The following is a 16,593-nucleotide window of genomic DNA, read 5'->3' as shown; positions in this document are numbered from 1 at the left end:
AGGAGGGAAGAAAATAGAACAAGTGAATAGTTTTCGATATCTGGGTAGTATTCTTAATAATAACATGAAGTGCGAACGTGAAATAAAAGCAAGGATAGGAATGGCGAAAGAAGCCTTTAGGAGGAAGAAAAGTCTGTTTTGTGGGACCTTGAATAAAGAGTTGAGAAAAAGACTCATAAAATGCTTCGTGTGGAGTGTTGTACTGTATGGGGCAGAAACGTGGACATTACGTAAAGGTGACGAAAATCGACTGGAAGCCTTCGAAATGTGGGTGTGGAGAAGAATGGAAAGAATTAGCTGGGTCGAGCGGAAAACGAATGAGAAAGTGTTAGAAATGGTGTGTGAGAAAAGAACACTTTTAGATATTATTAGGAAGAGGAAGAGAAACTGGTTGGGACATTGCCTAAGAAGAGATTGTATCATGAGGGACGTCCTAGAGGGTATGGTGGCGGGAAAGAGAGGGAGGGGGCGAAGGAGACTACAATTAATGGATGATATAAAAACAGAAAGATCATACGTGAAGACGAAGAAGTTAGCGGAGGACCGTGGAGCATGGAAGCTTCTCAGCTGCGGCAAGTGACCTGCCAATAAAGGCAGAATACCTATGATGATGATATATTATATACTTCAGCTACATGTTATATGTTATATACTATATACTTCAGCTATATGTTACATACTTCAGCTATATGTTACATACTTCAGCTATATGTTATATACGTCCATCTAGACGATAAGGATCTCACATAGATTTTTTTTCCTATTTTTTGTATGTGAGATCCTTACCGCCTTTATACCGTTCTTTCATACGGGAAGTACGTACAGATGGAACACTTATACGGAAAGTATTATACATTTGTAGCAGGATGGTACATATAGAACATTAAGTCTAAAAACTACAGAATCTACGCATTAACGTATGTAACCTACGTCTTTACGTACGCTACAAGCGTTTTTTCCTCTGTGCAGATGAATTAAAAAAAAAATAGGAAATACATTATATAGGCCTACATAAGTTTGCAAAATGAGATGAGAAAAATCGAGACGAGACATGAAAATCTTTTATCTCGTCTCGTTTCGTGGGCAACACCACTATTATCCCACCGAATATCAAACTCAGTATCATGTTTTCCTGTTATGTTCTGAAATTATTTCTGTGCCATACAAACCTTTCACAAAAGTGAAAATCAATGGGCTGGATATAGCTAACGGTGTTGAGTACATGGGCCACCTTTTTTTTTTTTTTTTGACCATTGATTTAAAAGAGTAATATTCTTCTCTTGTCTTTGAAATAAATTTGAATTTGATTTTTTTGTTTTAAATTTTCTCTTCAAGTTTAGTGAAATGTCCCTTTTGTGTTATAATTTATATGGTGTTCTGAAAATAAACAGACAAACTTCGCATGTGTTTAGGACATCAACGTAAGTGAAAAAGTTTATCAGCAACTTCGGCCAGAAACGCCTAATTACAGAGATAAGTTAAATGAAGATAATTAGTGGAATTCGTCGTAGGTTGTCTACACTGAATATAACACTAGTTGGAAGTTTTTGGAAGAAATGACACAATGGTTCAACATAAACGATAGTTTTATTAATGCACCTGTACCGGTTAAAGTTTCATTTGACATATTAAAGTTATAATCTTCTTGTATTATTCTGTATTATTAATAAAAAAAACTTTATAAGGAAATCGTTTATTAATATATTAAATTACAACGGTTTATACTGAGTAACTTATGTAGCGCTACCCGAGTACCTAAACGGCGTGACAAATATCTTGGCGTTTGAAGGCGGAGCTCCAAGTTCCCTTTAAATGCTGCTAGCAAAAAAGAGGCCAGCGGTATTGCCAAATTTATTTTGTACACATCCACTTCTATCCTTTGCCACCTGATCGTGCTGTAGTTCGTCTGCTTAGCCATAACCACTCGGCAACATCGCGTCAGAGCTTGCGTTTTATTCGTTTAGCTGAAATGCCAAGATGTTTGTCACAGGCTTTAGGTACAGAGCTCGGAAGTGGTCTATTGGTAGGAAATTTTCAGTGGTTCAACCTTTGGCCATTGCCTCTAACGCTAGCATTCCGAACAAAATGAGATGGCTGTGTTCTGTCCTTACTTTCTGAATTTCTCAACTGGTCTCTTCATCCTTGGAAGATGCCAGTTTGTGAAATTTTTTATATTAGAGATAAGAAGCGAAAAATTTTGGCGCAATTTGGAGCCACTACCAAACCACGAAGTAGTCATTGCTACCAGCTGTCTTAACGCATCTGTTGTTTACATTGTATTATTGTGCCATTAAAAAAATCATAGACCCGATATATATATATATATATATATATATATATATATATATAAGTCCACGTTAAATAGAAGCTCTTAATCCGTAGTAACTAATTCAGCAAGGGCTATTATTGGAATTGTCAGGCAGAATATTCAGATAAAAATGATTTTACTTAAGACACAAAATGAAAGCTTTCAATTTAAGAGTCCCTATCACTGCGAAATTAAAATACCGCTAATTTTACAGTAATTATGTGATAGATTCAAATAGATAAAAGATAATCGAAAAGTGGATAAAGACCTTCCTAGACGATGTTATTCTACATTAGGTACCGTTATCACGAGTCACGTAGTAGCTTTTCGTTTGCAGTTATTTAGAAACGCGAAAATAAATGCCGATTTTCTAAATGGCTGGAAATCGAAAGCAGATGAATGAGTCGTGATAACGGTATCTCATGTAAAATAATATTGTCTAGAGAGGTCTTGTTCCACTTTTCGATTATCTTTTATCTATTTGAAGATAGCACACATTTACTGTAAAATTAGCTGTATTTTAATTTCGCAGTGATGAGGCCTCTTAAGCTAGAGTTTCGAACCCTTTTGAGAAGATTCGATATCTACATAGACGCATATAAGTGGTGCGTAGAGAAACCGATTTGCTTTCCAATGAAAAAAAAAATAAATAAATAAACGTTTTGCTTCTCTGACTTGTTTGAAAATATACAGAACAAGAACAGATAACCAGCATCATTGGCGAAAATCACACTGGTTTCAGCAAAAACTCAAAACTCTTTAGGAGAAAACGGAAAACGGTTTCGGTGAAAAGCGGAACCGGTTTCTGAAGGAAATCAAAACTGGTTTCGGTGAAATACAGAATCGCATTTTAATGGAAATCTGTTTCGGAGAAAACTGAAATATCGAAGGGTTTGATGAATGCGCTTTTGATGAATGGGTTCAATTCCCATGTGAGCAGCATTGATTTCAGTAATTTTCCGTGGGGGGAAATTAATATACGGGGGTTGAGAGGCACTGCAAAAATACTGGTAATCTACATTGAGCATCATCGAAGATTCCAGTCTGAGGGTTGATTTCTCTGTCACCCAATGAAGCCATCACTGGGTCGACAGCCTTGAAATCTGAACTCTACGGTGGTTCATATTCTAACTTAAACTGTAGGTCCACGTGTCATAGCCACGGTGCTGAAACGGATGCAAAAATTCCAATTCAACGAACTAACTAATAAACGCAAGTAAAGAAAAACATCAGTTAAGATAATACGGTATCGGAGCAGTGATGCTAGGTCCTCAAGTTAAAATTCCCCTCAGGAATGCTCAAAAATTCCCTTTTAAGATAAAATTTCCCTCATTTTAGTTCACCATAATATATATAATATTTTAAAGAGAGCATTATTGCGTATCTATGTATTCTTATATCATGTTTATATCTCCACAACATACTTTTGTACTTTTGATCTGTTATTACTTCAATGTTATCTTGTATAATAACATCCCCAAGCCAGACCGCCAAAGGCTTGTGGGAAAATAAAATGTGTGGGATTCTGAAAAGAATGACACCGTTTTTCGTCATATTGCCGCAGTGCGTAGTAACATAATATTTGTTGAAAAGCTAAATTTCCCTACATTTTATCTCATATTCGTAAAATCTCCCTTTTTCTCTTTCTCAAAAAAAAAAAAAAAAAAAATCTTTGCTAAATCTCCCTACGTCGCGGGAAATTTCCCTCAAACTAGCATCACTGTCGGAATCGACCACAGAATCTCTAAAATAGAATGAGTAATGATACAATGTTGCTCTGGCGGTCTTGTTTAGTGTCTACAACTAACTGGTAAGTTGGAAACACTAACCCGTTGATTTTTGTCTAATGAAGTAACATAGCACGATTATTAAAGGCATTTTTGGTCCTCCCTTTCTTGTTACGAGAACAAATTCCCCCCACCCCCCTTTCTCCCTCAGTTTCAACCAACGACGATCAGTTGTGTGAGTCAGACGCTTTCTACATTTCTACGCTATTTTTCTTTCTTCTCGTAGCTTTCTATTACATTTGCATCACAATGTTTCAGTGGTGACATCTGTGTTTCTCTTTTGTAATTAATGACATTGCGTTGTGTGTGGGGGTGGGGATAAATAGATTGGGTAACAAACGCCACATGGTTCCCGGCTCTTCAAAGACACTTCGCATTATTGGAACAGTTTTAAACTTCAGTGTTTGTTGCCCCCTAGTGATTCAATGGTTAGGTTCACTATCTTTCAGTGTGGGAGACCGTGGTTCATTCCTGGTAGGAGCTTACTTGATTGGAGTTCTAGGGCTTCCCCCTTCCTAGGGGATGTCATACCCCCACAGTATTTCTTTTTTGGATTGTAAGTTATATGTGTATTAAAACTTGTGTTTTTAAAATAAGGTTGCATACCGGTACCGAGTTTTATCTTCCTAACATTACAAATTCGTGAGACGTTCTATTTTTTTTTTTTTTTTTTTTTTTTTTTTTTTTTACATAAATTTTAACCTACCTCTTCTTGTTTGAAGTGCCCTTTTTACCTTCCTATACATCCTACAATCTCTTCCAAACTGTGGTCTCTTCGATAAAATCACTTTGAAGTATGCCAAGCTAACGGTATGGATTTTTATATTTAACAAACAAACACATTCTTTTTTTTATATATAACATAAATGGAAGAAAACCCATAGTTTTTAATAACTGAAGAAGATCAAAAACATTTTATAATAATACATTTATATAAAATGTTAAAATTTTATATATTTTTACCTTATTTAATTGTATATTCCTGTATATACAAGGGAGGATGAGAAACAGACCCGTTGCCAGTCCAAAAACATAAGGGGGTCCGGCTGAAGTTAGGGGGAGCCGATCCAACCATATAATAGTTCATCACCATATTATAGTTCTTTTGCAAGCCTACTGTAAAACTTTTAGTGGACCAGCAAAAATTTAGGGGGGCCTAGACCCCTCTGGATACAGGCCTGATGACAAACTAAGGTTACAAGGCCCCCCCTAAGGCCCGTACTAAGGTTACGGTATTTCAAGAGTTTCGTCTGTTATAAACGAATGAGGGGTGTGTGGTAGTAATTTTAACACATGAAGTTGGCAACTCTGCAGAGTTTCAGCCACTCTCCACCTATGGCGCTAGTTGTAGGTAAATAAAAATGGCGACTAGTTTGGAAAACTGGTCTCACGAAATCCACTCAGTTACACGATTTCTGTGGGCGAAACATGTAACCGCGGCTCAAATTCACCCAGCAGCTGGTAGAGGTTTGTGAAAAGACTGTAATGTCTCGTCAGCATGTCGCAGAATTGTGTTGAAAGTTTGCTGCTGGTAGAGAAAACTTCACCGACGACGAGTGCAGTGGCCGACTCAGCAGCTTCGCTGGGACATCATCGACCACCCTCCCTACATCTCTGACCTCGCTCCAAGTGGCTTACACTTGTTTCTGCACTCGAAGGAGCACCTAGGAGATCGTCACTTCGTTTCAGACGTGGAGGTGAAACACCTCGTGACAACATGGCTGAACACACAAAGATAGGATATTTATTAGGAGGGAATCTTCGAAACTCATCCCACGATGCGGTGCCTCGAAAAAATAACTAATATATGTACTATCTGTTGGCTGTATTGGTTGTATGAAATAGTATGTAAACGTTTCACTGCAGGCTGTTACCTTACTTTCTGATCACTCCTCGTATATATATATATATATATATATATATATATATATATATATATATATATATATATATATATATATATATATATATATATATATATATATATATATATATATATATATATATATACTGTATATATCTGAGATTCTCAATTATAGAGTGTAATCTTATATAAATAAAACAAAGACTTTGTTTGTGTCTTTGTCTGTCTATGTGCGGCCTGGGGACCACACAAGTTGACCGAGAATTATCAAGTCAAGAGACCAGGCCCCAGACCAAGACGAAGTGTTTTTTTCAAAATTCGAACCAGTGGGATCTCAGGGGGGCGTTTACCGGGACAGGTAAAAGTAGTAGAAAATGACTTATATTAATTCGAATCCATAGTTTTCGCGGTTGCTAAGATCAATGGTGAAACTTCGATCGCATTAACATCGAAATTCACTCTATTCGGCTGCGGGCCGGGGGTCAGCGCGTGGGGAGGGGATACAGAGACATGTAAAAATAGCCCAAAATGACCGATATTAGTGTCAAATCCATAGTTTTCGCGGTCGCTGAAATGAATGGTGAAACTCCCACGGGTGTTGACTTCCAAATACAGCCCCCATACGAAAAATGGGTATATTCAGCTAGTATGTAATAAACTTGGATTTTAGTTTTCCTTTCTCTTTGGGCTAATGTTCAACCTAAGAGGACTGCAAGGGCAAACCTCGAGGACCATTTATGGTCCGTGGAACCTGTTTGAGAAACGCTGCTGTGTGGCAAAGGAGACGGACGAGTAATTGAAAGTGAATGATTATGAGAGAGTTGTTGGACGAAAATGTTGGAAGAAACGGAAGAACAATGAGAAAACCTACGTACACAAAATTAATATAACCTAGAATCGAACTAAGGACCCTTCGCACAAGAGGCGAACGCTCTACTACTGAGCCAGTGTCACCTTGATTTGCTTCCCGGTGAGAATTCATGTAATTTGGACCCCCTCTTTGAAGCAGTAGGCCTCGCTCCACATAGATTAAATGCTAGAAAGGCATGTCCAATTTCAAGCAAACATTCAAACTTAGTCCCGAAATTTTACTGAGTATCCCACGTTGAGAAACGCTCGTTTATTTTTTTTTTTCAGAAAAGCTGTCTTGTGGTTAGAGAATAGGGTACGGGGAAAAAACAAGGAATGTCCATGTATGTGCTTTTTCGGGTGCTTTGTCCTATCTGTTGGTGACTCTTGGCACTATTTGACTATCTATGCCATGCATGCGTAGATGTAGAAATGTTCATGTAAAAAGTCGCAAAAGATTTCATAACTCTAATCTTTGTACGCAGTTTTCAATATTAAAACGCTGTTTTCTCGAAAATGCAGTTTTGTGACATTCCTTGTTTTTTCCCCTGACCCTTCATATGAGATAAATCAGATTGATGTGAGGTTGAGCTATTTAACTTCATCTGAACGAAACTCAAAAGAACTTCACTGACGATGACGGAAAGACCATTAAGTTTTGATCAGAATTCTACAATACTACGTTCTCGTTTTGATCCTCAAGTGCCTGCAGTTCGATAATCCGCATATTGATATGAAAAATATTGAATATCGAATCTGTCATTGAATACTGAAAACTGACATCTACACAAAAGACCTCTTTTTTCCTTTGTGACCGGAATTCTTCATCTGATACGAAGGGCGCACGTGATGCCGCTTTAACCCTCGAGATTTTGGCAATTCAAAAAGAGAAAGAATGAAGGCGAGGAGGGTTGTGCTTTGGTACATCTGTGAATATGTAGATGGAAGAAGGGTGGGTGGATAATGTGTTACACGTATGATGGGATTGAGGGGAGGATGAGTCACTTTTTTTTCTTTTTTTCTTCTTGCCCTTTATTGAGAACATATCCCTCTTCTGCCGCTCTGTGATCTCCGAGTCGAGACAGCGAGGGGTCTCCATATTCCAAACCCCAATCTTTCACATTCTCCCTAAGGAAATAGCATCAACCCAGAAGATCGAATATTTGCCCGTAGAAGTAAAAGCCTAAGAATCAATCTCTTTACTGACATCCCAAACCCAGATGATGCTGAATGTCTGCAAGACCATATTTTGTTATATAACTGCCCAAAACAGGGTTTCAGATTCTTTACTTGTATTCCACAGCATCATACATCTCCCTTTTGACCAACAAGAAATGAAGTAGGATCTGTCTCATATAACATTCTCACTTCTCATATATCAAAATATTGCGGAAATGAAAAATGATTATCTAAAAAAAATTTAAATATAATTTGTTAGTAACTTATTTCTTAATTTATTCATCATTATGAAATGTTACGTCTTGAAATCAATTGTGTGACGGGGACATATAATTTTGCTGCTGACGTGGTGGACAAACACCGTAAGAGAGGGTTTTATCGGGGTTCTCCCGTTTCTTCATTCCAACATTTCATCAATTATCATCATCATCATATTCCTTAGCCTTGGTGCCTTGTTGAGCAGGTTTTTGTATTTATTCAAAAATACTGCAGAGTAGTTTTAAGATTGTAATAATCCTTGATGTACGTATTACACGACTCACATCAATTTGTAGTTAGGTAAGATCACAACTACTGTAATAAGGTTGTTACAATAACTAATCTCGAAATTTACATCTATAAGCTCGTATAAAACTTTCGCTGCTTCGTAATTCATTGCATCATGTAACAACATTTATTTCTGGCATCGTTAATATTTTGTTTCGAGATAGTCCTGGAACTTATTGAATGCACTGTGTATATATATACATGTACTATAATATTATGCATATATAGTGCGTTCAATAAGTTCCAGGACTACCACGAAATATAATACGAAACGATGTCAGAAAAAAATATTGTAGCATTTCAGTGGACGACATTCCTCCATTCCAGAATATTTACGACTGGTCTCGTGAGTATGTGACGCGAGAAAGAATGTATGTAACAAACTAATGTAGTATTTTTTATACTTTTTTTTGGCATCATTAGGTATTTTATTATTTCGTGCTAGTTCCTGAACTTATTGAACCCACTGTTATACGTATATACATACTATAATAAGTACAACGAAGTTACATTTAAGCAACTTACAAACTCGACTTAGGTACAATTCAAATTACTTGAAGGTATTCAGAACGAATTACTTGCATAAATTACTGTGCTCTTATTAGCCTTAATGTAGTTTCCCCATTGAAAAAAAAATATTTTATTTTAAACAAATGTTAATTGCAAGTAAACAGTTCACTTATTTAACGTTTAACCGTCCTTTATTGATTTTAGCAAATCTTTATTATAAGTGAACACTGTATTTATCTAACGTTTAACCGTCCTAAATTGGTTTTTAACAAATCTTTATTATAAGTACACACTGCATTTACTTAACGTTTAACCATCCTTCATTGATTTTAGCAAATTTTTATTGTAAGTACCACTACATTTACTAAACGTTTAACCCTTCTTCACCGATTTTATCAAATCTTTATTATAAGTAGGTCTACACACTGCATTTACCTAACGTTTAACCATCCTTAATTAATTTTAGCATTTTTTTATTGTCAGCACACACTACATTTACTAAACGTTTAACCCTTCTTCACTGATTTTTCAAATCTTTATTGTAGGTACACCCTGCATTTAGTTAATTTTTAACCATCCTTCATTGATTTTAGCAAATCTTTATTGTAAGTACACACTGCATTTACTTAACGTTTAATCATCTTTCATTGATTGTAGCAAATCTTTATTATAAGTACACATTGCACTTACCTAACGTTTACCCGCCCTTTATTGCTTTTAGCAAATCTTTATTATACATGTAAGTCTACACTGCATTTACTTAATGTTTAACCTTCTTTCATTGATTTTAGCAATCTTTATTTTAAGTACATATAGCATTTACTTAATTTTTAACGGACCTTCATTGATTTTAGCAAATCTTTAAGTACATATTGCACTTACTTAAGGTTCAACCGTCCTTTATTGATTGTATTGATTGCATTTACTTAACATTTAACCGTCCTTTATTGATTAACGTTTAAACGTTCTTTATTGATTTTAGCACATCTTTATTACAAGTATACACTGCATTCACAGAACGCTTAACCGTTCTTTATTGATTTTAGCAAATCTTTTTTATAAGTGAACACTGCATTTATTTAATGTTTAACCGTCCTAAATTGGTTTCTAACAAATCTTTATTAAAAGTACACACTGCATTTACTTAACGTTTAACCATCCTTCATTGATTTTAGCAAATTTTTATTGAAGTACGCACTGCATTTACTAAACGTTTAACCCTTCTTCACTGATTTTATCAAATCTTTATTATAAGTAGGTCTACACACTGCATTTACCTAACGTTTAACCGTCCTTTATTGATTTTAGCAATTTTTTTATTGTAAGCACACACTACATTTACTAAACGTTTAACCCTTCTTCACTGATTTTGATCAAATCTTTATTGTAAATACACCCTGCATTTACTTAATGTTTAACCATCCTTCATTGCTTTTTATCAAATCTTTATTGTAAGTACACCCTGCATTTACTTAATGTTTAACCATCCTTCAATCTTTATTATAAGTACACATTGCATTTAACCTAACGTTTACCCGCCCTTTATTGCTTTTAGCAAATCTTTATTATACCTGTAAGTCTACACTACATTTACTTAATGTTTAACCTTCTTTCATTGATTTTTAGCAATCTTTATTTTAAGTACACATAGCATTTACTTAATGTTTAACGGACCTTAATTAATTCTAACAAATCTTTAAGTACATACTGCACTTACTTAAGGTTCAACCATCCTTTATTGATTGTGTTGATTGCATTTACTTAACATTTAACCTTCCTTTATTGATTTTAGCAAATCTTTATTATAAGTACACACTGTATTTACTTAACGTTTAACAGTTCTTAATTGATTTTAGCAAATTTCTATTATAAGTAAACCCTGCATTTACTTAATGTTTAACCATCCTTCATTGCTTTTTATCAAATCTTTATTGTAAGTACACTCTGCATTTACTTAATGTTTAACCATCCTTCATTGCTGTTTATCAAATCTTTATTGTAAGTACACCCTGCATTTACTTAATGTTTAACCATCCTTCATTGATTTTAGCAAACCTGTATTATAAGTACACACTCCATTTACAACATAGCTAATTAACCATCTCATCACTTACTTTTTTATGCCTTACAATTATTTTTAATAACAGATTTGTTCTACATATTTTGTATTCTAAATGGCAAATTAGTTTTTTTTGTTACTTTCAATAAAAAAATTACTAAACCTAATCCCCAGCTTTGATGGCATAATTCAGGAAAGAATAACCTACATTCTCTCATGTTTCATATCTGTATACTAAGTCTGTAAAGGTTTGTCACTATGCCAGTTTGGAAGAATTTCCTTTTGCGTACGTCTCTGGATTGAGATGCTCTGAAATTAGGACTGTACGATATCTACTATAGATTTGGATATCGAAAATTGATACCTATGAGACATCAACAATTGATTGCTATATTGAAAAATCAAAACTATCAAAAATTCGAATCATCAAAATATCAAATATTGAATTCGTAAATAAAAATCGAGACAAGAAACATGACATCTCTTATTTTCGAGATGAGACGAGAAATTTCTCGAATCTCGTGGATGATACTAGTTCATTCCAAGTCTTAAGTCTCAAACACTGTTTTATTGTTACATACAGGGCCGGATTTAGGGGGGTGCAAACAAGGGCGCCGATCCTGAGGGGGCCCCCCAAAGCTCATGTTGGCCCCCTATTGTATTTATGAATATATAATATTTGGCATAATTTGAGTGCAATTTGTCTTAAAATCTTCATATATATACCTTCTGCATCTGAATGGCCTTCCTCAAATTTACAGAGAAATCGGTGTCCTTGAGTGCAAAGGTGCACGTGCACGCCTCCCCCCTTCGTTGTTAATATACACTACCTAAAATGAAAAAAGCTTGCAGTGAGCCTTGCAAAATCAATAGTTTAAGTCAATTTTCTGAAAATTGAAGGAAAATAATTCATCGAGAGCAGACACATAGCATTTCCAAAGGAATTCCTCATTCACATCACAGATGCCTAAAGACATTTAAAAAAATTCAAATTTAATTCAAATCTACTGGTAGTTATTGGCGCATCCCCCCCTCAGAGAGTCCTGGATCCGGCCCTGGTTACATGATTCATGGTATAATTACTATAAATAGATAAAGTGAATATATATAGCATTAAAGAGCATATAGGGTATATTAACTTTTCAAGATAACGGAAGTCATTACACAATATAGTCAAATAATAAAATGTTTATGCTTTAAATGTTGTTATATCATACTCTTCGTGGACCTCTCGTGACAAGGAAGAATTCTGATCACTTCTAAATGAAACTAAGAAAAAAATTCAGGGACATAAATTTACAAAAAGAGGGAAAATATTCGAAAAAATGAAATGAAATCTTCGAGTTTAATGTCCCACGTTTATGCCCCTTTAGGCTAAGGAAGACAATGATTAAAGCAAGTGAATGATGATGAAGCAATTGGTGGAATGAGGAAGTGGGAGGAAACGGGAGTATCCCGAGAAAACCTACGGAGACGATGTTGTCTACCACAAACTTATTTGGTCGGAGATTGAACCAGGGACCTCACGCACCAGAGATAAGCGCTCTACCAGTGAACCACAGTGCTCCCTGAGAAAATATTCGGGATGAGATAAGAAGTGTTTTCCGAGAACCAAGATTAAACTTGAAATCGAGACGAACCGAGGGCCCTAAAAATTTACGAAACGAGACAAGAAAGCCTTCGTCTCGTCTCGTCTCGTGGTCAACACTAATTAAAATATTGGACATTGAATTACTGAAAAAATCCGGAATATTATCAAATTTCGAATCATTGCAAAATATCGGCTACAGATACAGTATATCGAAAAATCTATTTTTCGATTTATCAATCAGTAATGTTTTTGATTTTGATATTTGAAAATATCGACTGATCGATCCATATATCGAAATATCATACAGTCCTATCCGGAAACTTAACTCAGGACCACGTTCAGCGAAGATACCTTATATTCGCGAGTAGAAGCGGCTGCTGTTTTCCAGTCAAACAAAATGAAAATACGATCGTTAATTTGGGAATCGGGAATAAGAAAGGACAGAGAATGAATGTTCCCTTCCTTCTCTGAATCCTATTTGTATGGACCCAAAAAGAAATGGGATTTTTGCGGTTTTGACAACTGAACAACAGCCTGGTTGAGCAGGAGTGATCATCAATCATTCGGGAAAAGCATTCTTTGCAATGTCTCTCTCTCTGCTCCCTTTTCAACAATGGGATAGAATGAGATCTTCTCTCTCACACTCACTTACACGCACCCGAACATAACACAAAGGACGCCTCTCTTTTCTTCACATCCTAAGTTTTCAGATAAATGGACATTTGCCAGGAAACTGCGTTTGGTTACAGTTGATTTACTGAAGCCAACTGTGAGCACGTGAGCAGTATTCTAAATGAAGTACAGGGTGTTTCAAAATAAAAGCTCTAGTCATAATAACTGCTATATAGGCCTATTGTGTTCCTTGTTTTACCTTAGTAAAAAGAGAATTGATCGCTCCCGAGTTTGAGATAATTGTTAAACAATAGTAAAGTAATATACCAATAAAAATCGTAAAACCCTACTGTTATATCGGTGGAAATTCGTCCGCCCCCCAATAATCAGTCTAAAATAACTCTGCTAGTTTAGAGGTAATGACTTAACTGAAAATGTTCATACACTGTAGAATAAAATTACCTGGCTTTGCAGCAGAAAAATAAAACAAATTGACTTGCGAATCGTAAGGTAAACCTAGCACCATACTTTGTAAATGAAATGAAATCTTTCAGTTTTAGGAGTCTTCATCCCGGCGAAATTAAAATACCGCTAATTTTACAGTAATTATGTGATATCTTCAAATAGATAAAAGATAATTGAAATGTGGAACAAGAGCGCCCTAGACAATATTATTTTACATGAGAAACCGTTATCACGATTCACTTATCTGCTTTCGATTTCGAGCCATTTTGAAGATCGGCATTTATTTTCGCGTTTCTAAACGGCTGAAGACGGAAAGCCACTAGGTGACTTGTGATAACGGTACCTCACGCAAAATAATATTGTCTAGGGCGCTCTTGTTCCATATTTCAATTATATTTGATCTATTTGAAGATATCACATAATTACTGTAAAATTAGCGGTATTTTAATTTCGCCGGGATGAAAACTCTTAACGTCCTACGATTATGCTCTTTAGGCTAAAGGAGACGATGACTTAGGCTAGTGATTGATGATAGAAGAATTGATGGAATGAGAATGTGAGAGAAAAACGGGAGTACCCCCGAGAAAACCCACGGACACGATGTTGTCCATCACAAACTTACTTGGCCGGGGATCGAACAAAGGACTTCACACATCAGAAGGAAAAAGCTCTAACACTGAGCCACCGTGCCACCCTGCCATACTTTGTAGGCTAACGGTCGACAGAGATGAGAATTGCAAAAATAAAGTTCAAAAATACGTTGAGCCTATGCACAGTGGGGCAAAAACTCAAAAAGCGACTAGCTTTCTTATTGTAGTGGCTGGAGGAAACATAATAGTATATCACATTTTCTAACTTTTGATTAAACTGGTGAAGAAGGTTCAATATTCCTTTGCAATTCAATGCAATGACACATACTAAACAAGTTTCCCCTGGTATTTCCAGGTACATTTCCAAAAATTAAACTACCTACATACTCTTCTGTGGTTCGATGTCAAGCCATTCCACCTTAATAACTCAATTTCACCGGGTGCTCTACCATTACCTTCGCCTGAGCTGCTCATATGTTGGTTACCACCTGGGACCATCAGAACTCGAGTTTCAGAAGGCTATGTTGATTGTAAACCATCGGGGATTCGTTACAGTGCTAAAAACGGGAGAAAATTCTTAAATATGTATTTGAGTTGGAATGTGTTGGTCTGGTCTGGTCAATAGTATTAGAAGTTAGAAAAAAAGTTTTTTTTTTTTTTTTTTTAACATTTAAAGTCAGGAATTTAAGAAGTCAGAACTGAAAAGTGCCGAATTTATGAGTTACAGGATTTCCATTCATTCTACATTTTTTAAAGGGGGAGGGAATGGAAGCTCCTTCTGTCTCGTTTATTCCAAGGTTAATATCACCTTGAAAAGTGTATAAAGAGCTTTTACTGTGAGGTCCACAAACTTGGACATTTTGGACCCAGAGCACGAAATATCTTGCGAACACGAGCTAGTCCATTTGCGTTCTCGCTAAGCATTAGACCTTTGCTGCTCTTCGTTCACCAATGTACTGCTCCGACCAAAGTTCGTCGTCTTCAGGTATTCCAAGACAAGGGAGCGAGAATAATAACTAGCCATTCAACGGACACACGTTTTGACAGCCTACCTGAAGACGTGGACATCAAATATCTGAGAGATATTATCACCAAGGTAAGAAACAAGTTCTGAACTATTCTCTTTCCAGCCTTAGAAAAAAGTAGATGTAAACAAACACACCTGACTACCAGTTTGTCGATGACCAATGATTGGTTGTTGGTCTCAGTGCACTAGTATCCTACCGCAATATAATCCTTACTAAAATAATAATTTCAAATAAAAATATCTGAATTTATCCTACAGTTTGCGATAATAAGCGCAATATACAGTGAAACCTCTCTAAAGCGGACAGCCGTGGGGAATCAAAAATTGTCCGCTATAGAGAGGTGTCCGTCTTAGAGAGGTTTCGATATTTTCTTACGTAAATTAGTAAATAAGGTGATATGTAATTACAAACTATTGAAGGTAATTTATCAAACCGTTCTATGACTGTGGGCATGTCGATATCTGCGGATTCTCCACAAATCGCTTTGAAAGAAATTTTGTCTAATCCGAAACTTCTCTAACCACTCGTTCGAGACCTTGAAATCTGAAACATTCATTTCTGTTGCTACCTCTAAATTCTTAGCTTTTAGCATCGACTCTAACACAGGATTTTTTTTTTTTCATTCCGCACTCTATAAAAACATTCACTTGCACACCAACTTTGTTCAAAGCAATGAGACACAATTTTCATTGTCATTTTCACACCACAACTTTATTAACTTGTCTAGGTTTTATATCATCTCAGGTGCTTGAGTTTTACCGATACAAAAATTTTCAGCTATCCTTCGCACACCTCAGTATTCTTCGAAAATTCAATCAATTCGATTTTAACATTAGCGCTTCTCGTGGCATTTCGAAAGCTCACAACAACTTACACCTTATTGCTTCCGTCTACAAATAGAGGCACTAAGACAATATGCGAACACGTGAACAAAAATTACCAAACATGTCTTCTGCTTGATTCCAGCAAAACAGTAAAATGACATGTCATCCCAAATGGCAGGCAACTGTCAATCACTTGATTCTAAAACAGGTTGGGTGGGAGTGGAATGCAAGCAAAGGATATGAAGGTGTTGTTAAACAAAGACGCTTCATCTGAGTTTCTGAACAGCCAGTTGACAAGGAAAAATATTATTACAATGTTTCCTTGGTGATATATGTATGCATTTCTGAAAATGTATTTTTTCTGTATTTTTCAACTTGTTT

Source organism: Thermobia domestica, chromosome 7, assembly GCF_964235325.1.
Source record: "Thermobia domestica chromosome 7, izTheDome1.hap1.1, whole genome shotgun sequence".
NCBI classification, from domain to species: Eukaryota; Metazoa; Arthropoda; class Insecta; order Zygentoma; family Lepismatidae; genus Thermobia; species Thermobia domestica.
This window is presented reverse-complemented; position numbering follows the sequence as displayed.